The following is a 17,253-nucleotide window of genomic DNA, read 5'->3' as shown; positions in this document are numbered from 1 at the left end:
AGACGAGCGGGCTCCTTCGGCGCGTGCGGGGGTGTCTCCCGCCCGCCGGCCGCCCGGCGCTTGCGGGGCGGGGGCTTCAAGCCGCCGCCTGCGGCGGGCTGCCGCTCCGCTGGAGCCGAGCCGGCTCCGGGTAGCCCCCGGGCGTTACCCGAGAGCTGACGGAAGGCAAGAGGGGAAGAAGGCGCGACGGTTTTATTTTGTGCCGTCGCACACAAACCGATCCGGTTTTGAAGAAGAAAAAGCCGCGGGTTTGGTAAATCCGCCCCCCACTCCGCGCCGCGCAGGCGCGGCCGCACCTGCCCGTCGCCCCGGCAACGGCCCCGCGCCGCCGCCGCGTCACCATGGCAACCGCTCCCGGGCTGATGGGCGGGAGTGCGGGCCAATCACAGCGCGGGAGCCACGCTCCGATTGGCCGAATTGCCTCGCCGAGGTGGGGCGCGGCGGGGACTGACGGCAACGCCGAGCCAATGGAGCGGGTTCTCCCAAAGAGGGGTGTGGGCGACGGCCAATGGGCGCGCGGCGAGGGCGGGCCGGGACGCTCCGGAAGCCGAGGGGGCCGGGGGAAAATGGCGCCCAGTTCGAAAGCGGAGCGGAGCGGGGGGAAAGCGCAGCCCGGCGTGCGGGTCCAGTGCCGGCCCGGCCCGGCTCGGCCCGCGGGCTCGCCGCGAGGCAGCCGTGAGACAGCCGTTGAGGCAGCTGGAGCGCGTCAAGGTGAGCGGGGGGCGGTGGGCGACGATGCGGGGGGCGGGGGGCCGAGGGAACATGGCGGGGGGGCTGTAGAGGGCCCTGAGGGGTCACGGGGGGGGGAAGGGGCGCTGAACGGGGGGCTTGAGGGGGGGCACTGTAGGCTCGGAGCGGGGCTGGCTGGGCCCGGCTCCCCGCGGGGTGCCTTGGGCCTGGGGAGTTTGGGGTGCGGGGCTGGCGGTGCCGGAGAAATAAAGGCCCAAAGAGCGATAGTGAAGCGGCGCCCGGGCCGTGCCGGCGCTTCCCCGCAGCGCGGTGGGGTCGGGCCCTCCGCACTTGCCCAGCGCTCCCCAAAAGTGTCTGTGGGCCCTGGGGGTGGCGGGCTGTGGGGTGGCTGCGCTCGGGCTGGCCCTCAGCGTGGCCCGCGGGGACTGCCGAGGGGGTGAGGAAGCAGAGGGGGTGAGCCGCTTCGGGGCCCGAAACAGAGAGCAGGTCTTCTGCCCCGAGGGCTGGAAAGCAGGCTCCCGGGGCTGGTTTTGGGGTGCAGAAACAGGCGGAGTTGTGTGGCTTTGGGCTGAGGAGCAGGGGTGCAGTCCTGCGTTTTTGGGGCTCGAGAAGGGGCCCAGCAGCTGAGGTTATGAGCTCAGAAAGGGGCACTAAACGAGCGGGTTTGGGGGTTAAGAGCAGACTCCAGCCTGGCTGGTTTTGCAGGGGCCGGGGGGGGGGGAGGCAGAGAGGAGTTGGGAGGCGTTGGGTGCTGCGGGGAAAAGCAGGGGGTGGGCAAGGTGCGTGGACCCTCCCCGCAGGTGGGGGTCTGGTGCCATGGGACCCCCGAGTTCAGGAGGCTGGCACGCAGCTGACTGAACTCCATGTCTCTCGGGGGGAAAGGCGCTTTTCAGACCTGGCACGCCTCTCCTCTTTGAATCTAGCTCTTCTTTGGACATTGCTGAGCATAGATATTAAACGATTAATCATAGCAACTTATTGATATTTATACTGTGTAAAGCCATGGTGTTTAACCCTAACACTCAAGTCAGGACGCTGATTGGTTGACGACCCCGTCAACAGCCCAGGCTATTGCAAGTAGGTGGAGCTGGGAAGAAGGAGTTGAAATCAGCTGGAGCTTCAGTGCAGAGCCGGGGCTTCAATTAGCCAGAGCTTGGCAAGCAGGAGCTGGAGGGAGATGGGGTGTCCTCTGTCCGGAGCACGCATTAGCCAGAGGCAAGACTGCCGGCAGCGGTAACGAGCAGGAGCTGCAATTAGCCGGAGCGTGTGTTGGCTGGAGCAGCCGCTGGCCAAACTGCACTTCCCGCAGGGCTGTAGAGCGGCCGGGTGCAGGCTGGGCTGTCCCAAGCGAGGAGCTGCGAGCAGAGGGGAGGCAAGCGGTGCTTCTGCCGGCGGGGAGCCCGGCCTCTTGCCGGGGGGGTTAAATCCCCGCCAAGCACCTGTCTGGGCCCCGCTCCCGAGGGCAGAGGTGGGGTGGGGGTCCCCCGGCTTGTGCCCGTTGTCTGGCTGTGACAAAGAGGGTCATTTCTCGCCTCCTCTTTTCCCAGCGTCCCCTTGTGCGTCCCGGGAAGAAAATCCTGCGGGATTGATTCCGCCAGCTGCTCAGGTAATGGCAGGCGTGGGGCTGGGGGAGCGGGGAGACACGTTTGCAAGTTCAGGGTCGCTCCGGGTACTCCACTTCAAACGGGCAGAAAGGGCAAATTTGCTGCCAGCGCAGAAAAGCGGATGCAGGACTGCAGTGAACAGAGCGCGCCTCCTTCCCGGACTGGTGCCTGGGTAGTTAGGAATGTCTTCCTTTGAGGTGAAAGAGCCACCTTTCCTCTCGCCTAAATTAAGAGCTGCCCAATACCTTCTTTAGGGTCCGGTGTTTCCCTTCTGTTTGTTCATGCTACTTTTATGGGCAAGTTGGAAATAGCCTTTTCTCCTTCCCTGCGTAACTGAATCGTTAGGAGTCTGTGGCGCGAGCGTGGTTAATTTTGGAGCACCTAGGTGCCAGTGGAAACGGAATGAATGAAATGCGATGGAAACTGATGTTTTGCTTGGTTTTTACTCAACTTTTTTTTATCTTTCAGTGTTGATGGCATGTTGTCCTGTGGCTCAACCCACCTTCTGTTGCGTGGAGCCTCCGATCTAGGGTTTTTAAGTCTGAGAAGCTTGTCCTTCCAGAAAAGGACTGGTCGTTGCGCAGATTGAGGGGTAGGCTCGGAGAGCCGCTGAAGTACACGCTCAGTGTTACGGCCAAATGTCACTTAACCGTGCGGTTCCCTTTCACTCCTTTCCCCCCAGCTCCCTCAGGGCTGGGAGTTTTTGGTTTGTTGTTTGTTGTTTTTTTTGGGTTTTTTTTTTTTTTTGCGGGGGTTGTGGGTTTGTGTGGGGCATGCGCGTGGTTTCCAAAGCAGAGCGCAGTGTTGCCCGGTGGCAGCCTGCAGAGCCCTTTCGCTGCCTGACCTCTCCTTTTGCACTTCACTCTCAGGGCTGTAACTTTCCTTTGGCTGATTTGAGCAGAGCAATGAAGTGACTTGCCTGTGTAAATGTGCTGGTGATACCAGGAAGGGAAGCGCTTGGACCGGTAGTGAAAAACTTGGCTCCGAGTAGGATTTCTGAAGGCAGAACAACAACAGCAGCAGGAAGCGTCCCAAAGGTGATGCCAAGTACTTTTTCCTCCGCTCAGCTGTCGTCTGGGCAAACCTTCAGGGAAGAAGGCAGCTTGAGATTCCTACCTGGCTTTGCGTTCACGGGTTTTTTTCCTCTCTCGGCAGGTTGTCAACGGCCAGCCTTTCTCCGCGGTCACCCTTTCTTCTGCCGTGACGGTACGGGACACACGGAAAGGATCCAGAGTGCTCTGCCAGGACCAGGTACGTCTCCCATGGGCGTCTGCGTTTTTCCTAAGGTCCTTGTCGTGGGGGCTTTGAAGTGAAAGCAAAGGATGTGCTGACTCTCCTCCCGTAGTTTTTTGATGAAATATTTGAACGCGAATACTAAAAATAAGGTGTGTTCCGGAGCACGTTGCGCCCATGCAAAGCTTGCTTCGCTCCGCTTATTTTCTCCGCCTGAAAGCATCATCTCTTTCTGTGTGCTTACCGTTAACTGGCACTGTGAGAATAATGTTGCACTAAAAGAGGCAAGAAAGGGTTCGCAAGGGTTCAGGTGTTCCGAAGAAAGAGACTTTGTTTTCGTGGTAAAAGCTTTATGCTTTTTCAGTCCACAGGTTTTTAAAATAGCTTCCAGTAGTCCTGGATAACCTTACTGAGATACTAGCCTCTGTACGCAAAGCAGTCGAGGTCAGAGAAGAGACAGGGACAAAGTGGGACAAAGCAGGGTGGCTTCTGCGTGTTTTCCGGGCTTTGCCAGGAAGCACTGGCAGCCTTGTAAGTGGTGACAGCGGGTCCCGATGTGTTTTTGGTGAGCTACTGCTTCCCTAATGGCCTTATTTGGCAACGAGACTTTGCACTCTTTCTCTTTCTCTTTTTTTTTTTTTTCCCCGTTTGTTTGGGGTTGGTTTTGGTTTTTTGTTTGTTTGTTTGTTTGTTTTAAGAAAACCAAAGTCCACAGCCCGTCTTCTGAATTTGTTGGGTTCTCAGTCGTACCAGGCGAGGTATCATAAACACGCGTTCCTCTGCGCACTCAGCACAGCCGAAAGCATCAGTCCATCTGCCGGTCCTTTTTGGTGGCCTTATGGATTGCGGGAGCGGGGATTTGATCCCCTCCCCTCCCTCCCCCCCACGGTAAAAGCCTATGGGGGCTTTTTCATCTTGCTGATTTTTCTATCCTAAATTAAACTTTAAAAATGGTTAAAATTGTAGAATTTACAAACGTCCTTGCGTTGTTTAAACTGCAGCTGCCAAATGGCTGTAGCATACAATGTATTCGGTGTACTTTGGCAATGAGGTATTTGTTCTAAAGCTTTAAAAACAGGGCCGTTTTTTAAAAAAGTTACATTTAAACGTTTAAGAAAGGAAATGTTTAAAACCAAATGTTTAAACAAAGGATACGTTTCAAAAGGGACAGTTGAATGTTAGCGGTTTTTTATTGCCAATCTTCAGAGGGAGCGCTCTGGAGTTCTTGGTTTCTGTCTGGCTGTCAGCAGCGCGTTTCCCCGGCGGTTCAGCAGCATCTCTCCTGGGCAGGGCAGCCGGCCAGACGTCCCCACTAACCGTGCGGCACCCAACTCCCCCCTCCCCCGAGTCAAATTATAGCTGTGTATTTTGGAGATGGATGGTTTAATGGTATGGATTGACAGCTGGGCAAGTTCATTTAGTGCCAAAGGAAAGTCAAATACTTTTATAGTATAAGCATTCTTATTGCAGAGAGAGAGAGAGAGCGCGAGATCTCTAAGCATACGTGCACCTCTTCAGCGTAGAGTGAAGGACTGAGCTTTGTTCGTTCTTGTTCATTGCACTCTTTGGAGTTTTACCCTTCCCTTTCGGCTGTACTGACCCAGCAAGGTGTGCAGCAGCAGCAGCAGCGGCATGAGGTCTGTAGCTGTTTGAGGGGGTCGGTCGCGTCGATTCTGGTCACGGCCCAGCCCTGTGCGGCAGCCTGGCAGGGGGAGGTCCCCGCGGCAGCGCCGTGAGGAAGGCAGGAGGGGTTTCCCAGAGCCAGCCCGAGGGTTTACTGCCGTGCTCAGAATGGCAGCAGGCGGCACTTAGTCTTAATACTGACCGGAAGAGTTCCAGTCGCTCTGGCTTTGAAAGGCCACGCTGTATTTGGCGCTGAGCTGTTTCCCTACAGGAGTCCTCCTGTGGCTGCGCTGCCGCCCCGTGCCTCGGTGTGAGGGAATTCCTCTGCTTTCTTCTGTGCTCTTCGTTAATCTGCTGAAATATAATTGGGGCTTTTGGTGTTTCAGGTGTCTCGCCGTACGGGTCTGGCGACGCTCAGTAGACCTCCCCCTGCCCCGGTGTTGTGTTAAAGGGCAAAGTAATTTGGCAGACAAGAAAGCCCTTTGCGTTCCAGGCTGTCTCAGAGGGGCTGGGGGCGGCGAGGCTTAGGTTCTGAGCGATGCCCGATTTGGCATTAAAAGTCCGGTGGCGTTCAATATGTACTATTGAACTATCGCGATTACGGAGGCACTAATAGCACCACACGCAATCGGATCAAGCGGCGTCCCGTGAACCAGCACGGCCACACGTAAGGATTTGGGTGGCGTTCACTAGGAACTCTCACGGCTAGATTGGTGAAAAGTGTCGTTTATTGAAGCGAGAGAGGCACAAGTCCTTTTGGAGTGCCGGTGATAGTGACCGTCTGCAAAGCCCGTGCGAATACTAAAGATGTTAGTGATACAGCCTGGCTACAAATGCGCTAAGTTCTAAAACAACTCTATAGAGATTTCTAAGTTTCCCGGGGAAGCACTTGGCATAGCCGAGCGTTCGAATCTTCCCCACGAGCGTCCTTGTGGGGGGCGAGGAGAGGCTCAGCCCGTCGACGGACGCCAGCAGTCACAGATGGTCGGCCATGGCATTTCCCTGCCCGCGTTGGTATCTTCCCTGACATCCCTCCTCTCTGACGCTATTTTCATACCTCTTTTTTTTTTTTTTTTTTTGAAACCTTTCAGGTGGAGCCTGATGGACTCTAGTCATACCTACTTGTGTTACGATTGGTGTAAAATTCTCTCGCTTGGCTTTTAAAGGTATAGACTACGAAAAATTCAGAGCGAGGACTCCGTGAGGAGCGGTCGCACCTCGGAGACGGGTAGCTTTTGGGATGGAGGTGTGTTTTGGTATTATAATGACATTATAATGAGCAAAGTTCACCCAAAGGATAGCATTTTGTCCAAAATGACAGATGGTTGGCTCAGGGTAACAATTGGGCAGCTTATCAGTTCCATAAGGCCTTCAGGGGTTCCATTTGACTCTCAAGTTCCCATTTGATCGCAGGGTTTGGCCGTGGCATCTCCACTCCGCTCCATCCGCCGCGCTGTTTTTCCTTCGAGTTGGCGCACCGGACTCCCCCAATGTCGTCAACATCTAAGGTTGCCTCGGGGACCTTTGTGAAACGCATCCTTTGCACACCAGCTGCACTCTGCCCTGGAGAGTTTCCTCCACGCTGCGCTTTTCTTCAAAATGGGGCATTACCTTAATTTCTAAGTCACCTCCAGTAATGATGCCACACCAGGTTTGCCTGCCGGTGGCTGAGCGGCCCGAGGGGACGGGGCCAGCCCTGGGTCCGCTGGCTTTGTGCCTTTTTTGGGGGGGGAATAAAAAGGGGGTGGGTGTGTGTGGGTGATGATGTCATTTGGGGCAGCCCAGGGGCCCTGAGGGAGCGTGGGCAGTGATGCTGCAGAGGAGCAGGTGAGTGGGGGATGGGGGGGTCACACGGGGGTCGCCTGAAAAGAGGCGGATCACAGCCCCCAAATGTCTGAAAATTCGGGGGGGGGGGATTAGCAAACTTTAAAACCTGTAAATATGGGCGTGAGGCATTGAAATAAAGAAAAATCTCACATTTTAGTCTCTTAATAAATGAATATTCATTGCTTTACATAGGAGGAGTTTGGAATAAACCCCTAGATCTACTCTGTTACGTAAAGGATTTTAGACTATAAAAAGGTGTGTCCCAGAGCCCATTTTTGGCTCTGTCGTTCTCTGTCTGCCGGGCTGCCCGCCCTTTTCTTTACCTGCTCTGTCTCTCCCCTTCAGCTCCTCGAGGTTTTCCGGTATTCCTCAGGCTTATATTGACCCTAAATATATCTATGTCTGTGTGTAAATGGATACCTAGGGGACATGTCTATTCTCGGTAAGGTTTTTGAAATGCAAGGAAAGCCTATTTATGGAAAGCCCTTAAAACCCCGCCACACCGCCCTGCACCCTTCCCCATTTTTTTTTTTTTTTTTCAGATGTAAAAGCGCTTTTAAAAACTACCCCTTCCCCTTCTCCCCCTTCCCCTTCTCCCCCTTTTCCCATCCCAATTTGGGGCTGCTTTCCCCTGCCGGGCCGTGCACGCAAAGCGGGAGTTGCCACCACAGCACAGAAGTACCCCAAAGCCCTACTTCTGGGTCTGCGGGGGGGGGGGCGTGGGGAACCCCAATTTTCTGTTTTGGGGAAAAAAAAAAAAAAAAAAAAAAAAAAAGAAGAAGAAAAACTTTCCCAACTTGGGTCTCCCGGGAAAGCCCCATCCACCTGGCTTGGTGCAGCTGGAAAGCAAAAAACCCCTTTTCCCCGCTCAGAAGCAAAAATCACCACTGGTTGCGTGGTGGATAAGCGTTAAAAAGCCCCAAAGCTGAGCATTGTGGAAAAGTGAAGAAACGCCCACCCCGACGTGAGGAAAAGGTGGGTGCAGCGGCGGCAGTTTGGTGGCTCCAGCGTGGGCGAGTTGCGGAGAGTGGGGCGCCCCCCGTGAGTCCCCCGCTGTGGGTTCCCCCGGCCGGCTCCCCTGGGGGCGGTCCGTCCCCGTCCCCGTCCCCCCCCCCGCGCAGGGGGGTTGTAGTCCTCCTCGGCCACGCCCCCTCCCCGCCCCCGGTTGCCATAGGCCCCGCCTCCCCGCGCTGCCCCACCTGCCACCCCTCCTCGGCCACGCCTCCCGTCCCCTGGGCCCCGCCTCCCACGCTTGGCTGACCTCTGCCGGAGCCCCGCCTCCCGCCCCGGCCCCGCCTCGCTGGCCCCGCCCAGCCCTGCTCGGCCCCCGGCTCCCCCGCCCCTGCAGCGGGGATGCGCGCATGCGCGGTATGGCGCGCGTCTGCGCTCGCGTCTGCGCTCGCTTCTGCCACCAGGCGACCAAAAGCCGGTCCTGCACCCGGGGAGCCGCTCATCCGCAGTACAGCGCGATGGTGCGAGGGGCGCGCGTGCGCAGGACAGCGAACTGCCGCGCGCTCGCTGCCGCCACCGTGCGACCGAACGCCGGTACTGCGGCCGGGGATCGGCGCATGCGCGATACGGCGTGATGGTCTGCGCTCGCATCTGCCGCCTGGCGGCCGCAAGTCGGTACTGCAGCCGGGCGGCCGCGCCCGCGCAGTACAGCGCTCTCGTGGGTCCTGCCTCCTTCCCGGCCTCTGCCGCGCCTCCCGTCCTCCTCGGCCCCGCCTCCCCGCTCGTCCCGGCCCCGCCTCGCCACTAGCCCTCGGCCCCGGCTGCCTGCCGTCTTCCCCCCCGCCTCCCCGTCTCGGCCCCACTTCCACGCCCGCCTCGGCCCCGCCCTGCAGCGCCGGTCCCGCACGGGCCGTTGCCGGGCGCCGCCCCCGGCGGCGGGGGAGGGCCAGGACCACCGGGGAGACGAGCGGGCTCCTTCGGCGCGTGCGGGGGTGTCTCCCGCCCGCCGGCCGCCCGGCGCTTGCGGGGCGGGGGCTTCAAGCCGCCGCCTGCGGCGGGCTGCCGCTCCGCTGGAGCCGAGCCGGCTCCGGGTAGCCCCCGGGCGTTACCCGAGAGCTGACGGAAGGCAAGAGGGGAAGAAGGCGCGACGGTTTTATTTTGTGCCGTCGCACACAAACCGATCCGGTTTTGAAGAAGAAAAAGCCGCGGGTTTGGTATATCCGCCCCCCACTCCGCGCCGCGCAGGCGCGGCCGCACCTGCCCGTCGCCCCGGCAACGGCCCCGCGCCGCCGCCGCCGCCGCGTCACCATGGCAACCGCTCCCGGGCTGATGGGCGGGAGTGCGGGCCAATCACAGCGCGGGAGCCACGCTTCGATTGGCCGAATTGCCTCGCCGAGGTGGGGCGCGGCGGGGACTGACGGCAACGCCGAGCCAATGGAGCGGGTTCTCCCAAAGAGGGGTGTGGGCGACGGCCAATGGGCGCGCGGCGAGGGCGGGCCGGGACGCTCCGGAAGCCGAGGGAGCCGGGGGAAAATGGCGCCCAGTTCGAAAGCGGAGCGGAGCGGGGGGAAAGCGCAGCCCGGCGTGCGGGTCCAGTGCCGGCCCGGCCCGGCTCGGCCCGCGGGCTCGCCGCGAGGCAGCCGTGAGACAGCCGTTGAGGCAGCTGGAGCGCGTCAAGGTGAGCGGGGGGCGGTGGGCGACGATGCGGGGGGCGGGGGGCCGAGGGAACATGGCGGGGGGGCTGTAGAGGGCCCTGAGGGGTCACGGGGGGGGGAAGGGGCGCTGAACGGGGGGCTTGAGGGGGGGCACTGTAGGCTCGGAGCGGGGCTGGCTGGGCCCGGCTCCCCGCGGGGTGCCTTGGGCCTGGGGAGTTTGGGGTGCGGGGCTGGCGGTGCCGGAGAAATAAAGGCCCAAAGAGCGATAGTGAAGCGGCGCCCGGGCCGTGCCGGCGCTTCCCCGCAGCGCGGTGGGGTCGGGCCCTCCGCACTTGCCCAGCGCTCCCCAAAAGTGTCTGTGGGCCCTGGGGGTGGCGGGCTGTGGGGTGGCTGCGCTCGGGCTGGCCCTCAGCGTGGCCCGCGGGGACTGCCGAGGGGGTGAGGAAGCAGAGGGGGTGAGCCGCTTCGGGGCCCGAAACAGAGAGCAGGTCTTCTGCCCCGAGGGCTGGAAAGCAGGCTCCCGGGGCTGGTTTTGGGGTGCAGAAACAGGCGGAGTTGTGTGGCTTTGGGCTGAGGAGCAGGGGTGCAGTCCTGCGTTTTTGGGGCTCGAGAAGGGGCCCAGCAGCTGAGGTTATGAGCTCAGAAAGGGGCACTAAACGAGCGGGTTTGGGGGTTAAGAGCAGACTCCAGCCTGGCTGGTTTTGCAGGGGCCGGGGGGGGAGGAGGCAGAGAGGAGTTGGGAGGCGTTGGGTGCTGCGGGGAAAAGCAGGGGGTGGGCAAGGTGCGTGGACCCTCCCCGCAGGTGGGGGTCTGGTGCCATGGGACCCCCGAGTTCAGGAGGCTGGCACGCAGCTGACTGAACTCCATGTCTCTCGGGGGGAAAGGCGCTTTTCAGACCTGGCACGCCTCTCCTCTTTGAATCTAGCTCTTCTTTGGACATTGCTGAGCATAGATATTAAGCGATTAATCATAGCAACTTATTGATATTTATACTGTGTAAAGCCATGGTGTTTAACCCTAACACTCAAGTCAGGACGCTGATTGGTTGACGACCCCGTCAACAGCCCAGGCTATTGCAAGTAGGTGGAGCTGGGAAGAAGGAGTTGAAATCAGCTGGAGCTTCAGTGCAGAGCCGGGGCTTCAATTAGCCAGAGCTTGGCAAGCAGGAGCTGGAGGGAGATGGGGTGTCCTCTGTCCGGAGCACGCATTAGCCAGAGGCAAGACTGCCGGCAGCGGTAACGAGCAGGAGCTGCAATTAGCCGGAGCGTGTGTTGGCTGGAGCAGCCGCTGGCCAAACTGCACTTCCCGCAGGGCTGTAGAGCGGCCGGGTGCAGGCTGGGCTGTCCCAAGCGAGGAGCTGCGAGCAGAGGGGAGGCGAGCGGTGCTTCTGCCGGCGGGGAGCCCGGCCTCTTGCCGGGGGGGTTAAATCCCCGCCAAGCACCTGTCTGGGCCCCGCTCCCGAGGGCAGAGGTGGGGTGGGGGTCCCCCGGCTTGTGCCCGTTGTCTGGCTGTGACAAAGAGGGTAATTTCTCGCCTCCTCTTTTCCCAGCGTCCCCTTGTGCGTCCCGGGAAGAAAATCCTGCGGGATTGATTCCGCCAGCTGCTCAGGTAATGGCAGGCGTGGGGCTGGGGGAGCGGGGAGACACGTTTGCGAGTTCAGGGGCGCTCCGGGTACTCCACGTCAAACGGGCAGAAAGGGCAAATTTGCTGCCAGCGCAGAAAAGCGGATGCAGGACTGCAGTGAACAGAGCGCGCCTCCTTCCCGGACTGGTGCCTGGGTAGTTAGGAATGTCTTCCTTTGAGGTGAAAGAGCCACCTTTCCTCTCGCCTAAATTAAGAGCTGCCCAATACCTTCTTTAGGGTCCGGTGTTTCCCTTCTGTTTGTTCATGCTACTTTTATGGGCAAGTTGGAAATAGCCTTTTCTCCTTCCCTGCGTAACTGAATCGTTAGGAGTCTGTGGCGCGAGCGTGGTTAACTTTGGAGCACCTAGGTGCCAGTGGAAACGGAATGAATGAAATGCGATGGAAACTGATGTTTTGCTTGGTTTTTACTCAACTTTTTTTTATCTTTCAGTGTTGATGGCATGTTGTCCTGTGGCTCAACCCACCTTCTGTTGCGTGGAGCCTCCGATCTAGGGTTTTTAAGTCTGAGAAGCTTGTCCTTCCAGAAAAGGACTGGTCGTTGCGCAGATTGAGGGGTAGGCTCGGAGAGCCGCTGAAGTACACGCTCAGTGTTACGGCCAAATGTCACTTAACCGTGCGGTTCCCTTTCACTCCTTTCCCCCCAGCTCCCTCAGGGCTGGGAGTTTTTGGTTTGTTGTTTGTTGTTTTTTTTGGGTTTTTTTTTTTTTTTGCGGGGGTTGTGGGTTTGTGTGGGGCATGCGCGTGGTTTCCAAAGCAGAGCGCAGTGTTGCCCGGTGGCAGCCTGCAGAGCCCTTTCGCTGCCTGACCTCTCCTTTTGCACTTCACTCTCAGGGCTGTAACTTTCCTTTGGCTGATTTGAGCAGAGCAATGAAGTGACTTGCCTGTGTAAATGTGCTGGTGATACCAGGAAGGGAAGCGCTTGGACCGGTAGTGAAAAACTTGGCTCCGAGTAGGATTTCTGAAGGCAGAACAACAACAGCAGCAGGAAGCGTCCCAAAGGTGATGCCAAGTACTTTTTCCTCCGCTCAGCTGTCGTCTGGGCAAACCTTCAGGGAAGAAGGCAGCTTGAGATTCCTACCTGGCTTTGCGTTCACGGGTTTTTTTCCTCTCTCGGCAGGTTGTCAACGGCCAGCCTTTCTCCGCGGTCACCCTTTCTTCTGCCGTGACGGTACGGGACACACGGAAAGGATCCAGAGTGCTCTGCCAGGACCAGGTACGTCTCCCATGGGCGTCTGCGTTTTTCCTAAGGTCCTTGTCGTGGGGGCTTTGAAGTGAAAGCAAAGGATGTGCTGACTCTCCTCCCGTAGTTTTTCGATGAAATATTTGAACGCGAATACTAAAAATAAGGTGTGTTCCGGAGCACGTTGCGCCCATGCAAAGCTTGCTTCGCTCCGCTTATTTTCTCCGCCCGAAAGCATCATCTCTTTCTGTGTGCTTACCGTTAACTGGCACTGTGAGAATAATGTTGCACTAAAAGAGGCAAGAAAGGGTTCGCAAGGGTTCAGGTGTTCCGAAGAAAGAGACTTTGTTTTCGTGGTAAAAGCTTTATGCTTTTTCAGTCCACAGGTTTTTAAAATAGCTTCCAGTAGTCCTGGATAACCTTACTGAGATACTAGCCTCTGTACGCAAAGCAGTCGAGGTCAGAGAAGAGACAGGGACAAAGTGGGACAAAGCAGGGTGGCTTCTGCGTGTTTTCCGGGCTTTGCCAGGAAGCACTGGCAGCCTTGTAAGTGGTGACAGCGGGTCCCGATGTGTTTTTGGTGAGCTACTGCTTCCCTAATGGCCTTATTTGGCAACGAGACTTTGCACTCTTTCTCTTTCTCTTTTTTTTTTTTTTTTCCCGTTTGTTTGGGGTTGGTTTTGGTTTTTTGTTTGTTTGTTTGTTTGTTTTAAGAAAACCAAAGTCCACAGCCCGTCTTCTGAATTTGTTGGGTTCTCAGTCGTACCAGGCGAGGTATCATAAACACGCGTTCCTCTGCGCACTCAGCACAGCCGAAAGCATCAGTCCATCTGCCGGTCCTTTTTGGTGGCCTTATGGATTGCGGGAGCGGGGATTTGATCCCCTCCCCTCCCTCCCCCCCACGGTAAAAGCCTATGGGGGCTTTTTCATCTTGCTGATTTTTCTATCCTAAATTAAACTTTAAAAATGGTTAAAATTGTAGAATTTACAAACGTCCTTGCGTTGTTTAAACTGCAGCTGCCAAATGGCTGTAGCATACAATGTATTCGGTGTACTTTGGCAATGAGGTATTTGTTCTAAAGCTTTAAAAACAGGGCCGTTTTTTAAAAAAGTTACATTTAAACGTTTAAGAAAGGAAATGTTTAAAACCAAATGTTTAAACAAAGGATACGTTTCAAAAGGGACAGTTGAATGTTAGCGGTTTTTTATTGCCAATCTTCAGAGGGAGCGCTCTGGAGTTCTTGGTTTCTGTCTGGCTGTCAGCAGCGCGTTTCCCCGGCGGTTCAGCAGCATCTCTCCTGGGCAGGGCAGCCGGCCAGACGTCCCCACTAACCGTGCGGCACCCAACTCCCCCCTCCCCCGAGTCAAATTATAGCTGTGTATTTTGGAGATGGATGGTTTAATGGTATGGATTGACAGCTGGGCAAGTTCATTTAGTGCCAAAGGAAAGTCAAATACTTTTATAGTATAAGCATTCTTATTGCAGAGAGAGAGAGAGAGCGCGAGATCTCTAAGCATACGTGCACCTCTTCAGCGTAGAGTGAAGGACTGAGCTTTGTTCGTTCTTGTTCATTGCACTCTTTGGAGTTTTACCCTTCCCTTTCGGCTGTACTGACCCAGCAAGGTGTGCAGCAGCAGCAGCAGCGGCATGAGGTCTGTAGCTGTTTGAGGGGGTCGGTCGCGTCGATTCTGGTCACGGCCCAGCCCTGTGCGGCAGCCTGGCAGGGGGAGGTCCCCGCGGCAGCGCCGTGAGGAAGGCAGGAGGGGTTTCCCAGAGCCAGCCCGAGGGTTTACTGCCGTGCTCAGAATGGCAGCAGGCGGCACTTAGTCTTAATACTGACCGGAAGAGTTCCAGTCGCTCTGGCTTTGAAAGGCCACGCTGTATTTGGCGCTGAGCTGTTTCCCTACAGGAGTCCTCCTGTGGCTGCGCTGCCGCCCCGTGCCTCGGTGTGAGGGAATTCCTCTGCTTTCTTCTGTGCTCTTCGTTAATCTGCTGAAATATAATTGGGGCTTTTGGTGTTTCAGGTGTCTCGCCGTACGGGTCTGGCGACGCTCAGTAGACCTCCCCCTGCCCCGGTGTTGTGTTAAAGGGCAAAGTAATTTGGCAGACAAGAAAGCCCTTTGCGTTCCAGGCTGTCTCAGAGGGGCTGGGGGCGGCGAGGCTTAGGTTCTGAGCGATGCCCGATTTGGCATTAAAAGTCCGGTGGCGTTCAATATGTACTATTGAACTATCGCGATTACGGAGGCACTAATAGCACCACACGCAATCGGATCAAGCGGCGTCCCGTGAACCAGCACGGCCACACGTAAGGATTTGGGTGGCGTTCACTAGGAACTCTCACGGCTAGATTGGTGAAAAGTGTCGTTTATTGAAGCGAGAGAGGCACAAGTCCTTTTGGAGTGCCGGTGATAGTGACCGTCTGCAAAGCCCGTGCGAATACTAAAGATGTTAGTGATACAGCCTGGCTACAAATGCGCTAAGTTCTAAAACAACTCTATAGAGATTTCTAAGTTTCCCGGGGAAGCACTTGGCATAGCCGAGCGTTCGAATCTTCCCCACGAGCGTCCTTGTGGGGGGCGAGGAGAGGCTCAGCCCGTCGACGGACGCCAGCAGTCACAGGTGGTCGGCCATGGCATTTCCCTGCCCGCGTTGGTATCTTCCCTGACATCCCTCCTCTCTGACGCTATTTTCATACCTCTTTTTTTTTTTTTTTTTTGAAACCTTTCAGGTGGAGCCTGATGGACTCTAGTCATACCTACTTGTGTTACGATTGGTGTAAAATTCTCTCGCTTGGCTTTTAAAGGTATAGACTACGAAAAATTCAGAGCGAGGACTCCGTGAGGAGCGGTCGCACCTCGGAGACGGGTAGCTTTTGGGATGGAGGTGTGTTTTGGTATTATAATGACATTATAATGAGCAAAGTTCACCCAAAGGATAGCATTTTGTCCAAAATGACAGATGGTTGGCTCAGGGTAACAATTGGGCAGCTTATCAGTTCCATAAGGCCTTCAGGGGTTCCATTTGACTCTCAAGTTCCCATTTGATCGCAGGGTTTGGCCGTGGCATCTCCACTCCGCTCCATCCGCCGCGCTGTTTTTCCTTCGAGTTGGCGCACCGGACTCCCCCAATGTCGTCAACATCTAAGGTTGCCTCGGGGACCTTTGTGAAACGCATCCTTTGCACACCAGCTGCACTCTGCCCTGGAGAGTTTCCTCCACGCTGCGCTTTTCTTCAAAATGGGGCATTACCTTAATTTCTAAGTCACCTCCAGTAATGATGCCACACCAGGTTTGCCTGCCGGTGGCTGAGCGGCCCGAGGGGACGGGGCCAGCCCTGGGTCCGCTGGCTTTGTGCCTTTTTTGGGGGGGGAATAAAAAGGGGGTGGGTGTGTGTGGGTGATGATGTCATTTGGGGCAGCCCAGGGGCCCTGAGGGAGCGTGGGCAGTGATGCTGCAGAGGAGCAGGTGAGTGGGGGATGGGGGGGTCACACGGGGGTCGCCTGAAAAGAGGCGGATCACAGCCCCCAAATGTCTGAAAATTCGGGGGGGGGGGATTAGCAAACTTTAAAACCTGTAAATATGGGCGTGAGGCATTGAAATAAAGAAAAATCTCACATTTTAGTCTCTTAATAAATGAATATTCATTGCTTTACATAGGAGGAGTTTGGAATAAACCCCTAGATCTACTCTGTTACGTAAAGGATTTTAGACTATAAAAAGGTGTGTCCCAGAGCCCATTTTTGGCTCTGTCGTTCTCTGTCTGCCGGGCTGCCCGCCCTTTTCTTTACCTGCTCTGTCTCTCCCCTTCAGCTCCTCGAGGTTTTCCGGTATTCCTCAGGCTTATATTGACCCTAAATATATCTATGTCTGTGTGTAAATGGATACCTAGGGGACATGTCTATTCTCGGTAAGGTTTTTGAAATGCAAGGAAAGCCTATTTATGGAAAGCCCTTAAAACCCCGCCACACCGCCCTGCACCCTTCCCCATTTTTTTTTTTTTTTTTCAGATGTAAAAGCGCTTTTAAAAACTACCCCTTCCCCTTCTCCCCCTTCCCCTTCTCCCCCTTTTCCCATCCCAATTTGGGGCTGCTTTCCCCTGCCGGGCCGTGCACGCAAAGCGGGAGTTGCCACCACAGCACAGAAGTACCCCAAAGCCCTACTTCTGGGTCTGCGGGGGGGGGGGCGTGGGGAACCCCAATTTTCTGTTTTGGGGAAAAAAAAAAAAAAAAAAAAAAAAAAAGAAGAAGAAAAACTTTCCCAACTTGGGTCTCCCGGGAAAGCCCCATCCACCTGGCTTGGTGCAGCTGGAAAGCAAAAAACCCCTTTTCCCCGCTCAGAAGCAAAAATCACCACTGGTTGCGTGGTGGATAAGCGTTAAAAAGCCCCAAAGCTGAGCATTGTGGAAAAGTGAAGAAACGCCCACCCCGACGTGAGGAAAAGGTGGGTGCAGCGGCGGCAGTTTGGTGGCTCCAGCGTGGGCGAGTTGCGGAGAGTGGGGCGCCCCCCGTGAGTCCCCCGCTGTGGGTTCCCCCGGCCGGCTCCCCTGGGGGCGGTCCGTCCCCGTCCCCGTCCCCCCCCCCGCGCAGGGGGGTTGTAGTCCTCCTCGGCCACGCCCCCTCCCCGCCCCCGGTTGCCATAGGCCCCGCCTCCCCGCGCTGCCCCACCTGCCACCCCTCCTCGGCCCCGCCTCCCGTCCCCTGGGCCCCGCCTCCCACGCTTGGCTGACCTCTGCCGGAGCCCCGCCTCCCGCCCCGGCCCCGCCTCGCTGGCCCCGCCCAGCCCTGCTCGGCCCCCGGCTCCCCCGCCCCTGCAGCGGGGATGCGCGCATGCGCGGTATGGCGCGCGT

The 17,253-nt window shown here is 57.1% G+C and overlaps 2 long non-coding RNA genes across 2 annotated transcripts; both read left to right on the top strand.

Moving 5' to 3' along the window:
- The first annotated feature begins 563 nt into the window (after positions 1-563).
- On the top strand, positions 564-2,915 carry LOC309676847. The gene is made up of 3 exons (XR_014269630.1): positions 564-711; positions 2,238-2,296; positions 2,763-2,915. It is a non-coding gene; the product is annotated as an uncharacterized lncRNA (long non-coding RNA).
- A 6,543-nt stretch (positions 2,916-9,458) lies between these two features.
- On the top strand, positions 9,459-11,810 carry LOC309676557. Its single transcript, XR_014269603.1, has 3 exons — positions 9,459-9,606; positions 11,133-11,191; positions 11,658-11,810. It is a non-coding gene; the product is annotated as an uncharacterized lncRNA (long non-coding RNA).
- Positions 11,811-17,253: the final 5,443 nt, after the last annotated feature.

The sequence above is a fragment of the Vanellus vanellus genome, assembly GCF_965231255.1.
Source record: "Vanellus vanellus genome assembly, chromosome: 12".
Taxonomy (NCBI): Eukaryota; Metazoa; Chordata; class Aves; order Charadriiformes; family Charadriidae; genus Vanellus; species Vanellus vanellus.
The sequence above is the reverse complement of the archived record's forward strand: the minus strand, read 5'-3'. Positions and strand labels throughout refer to the sequence as shown.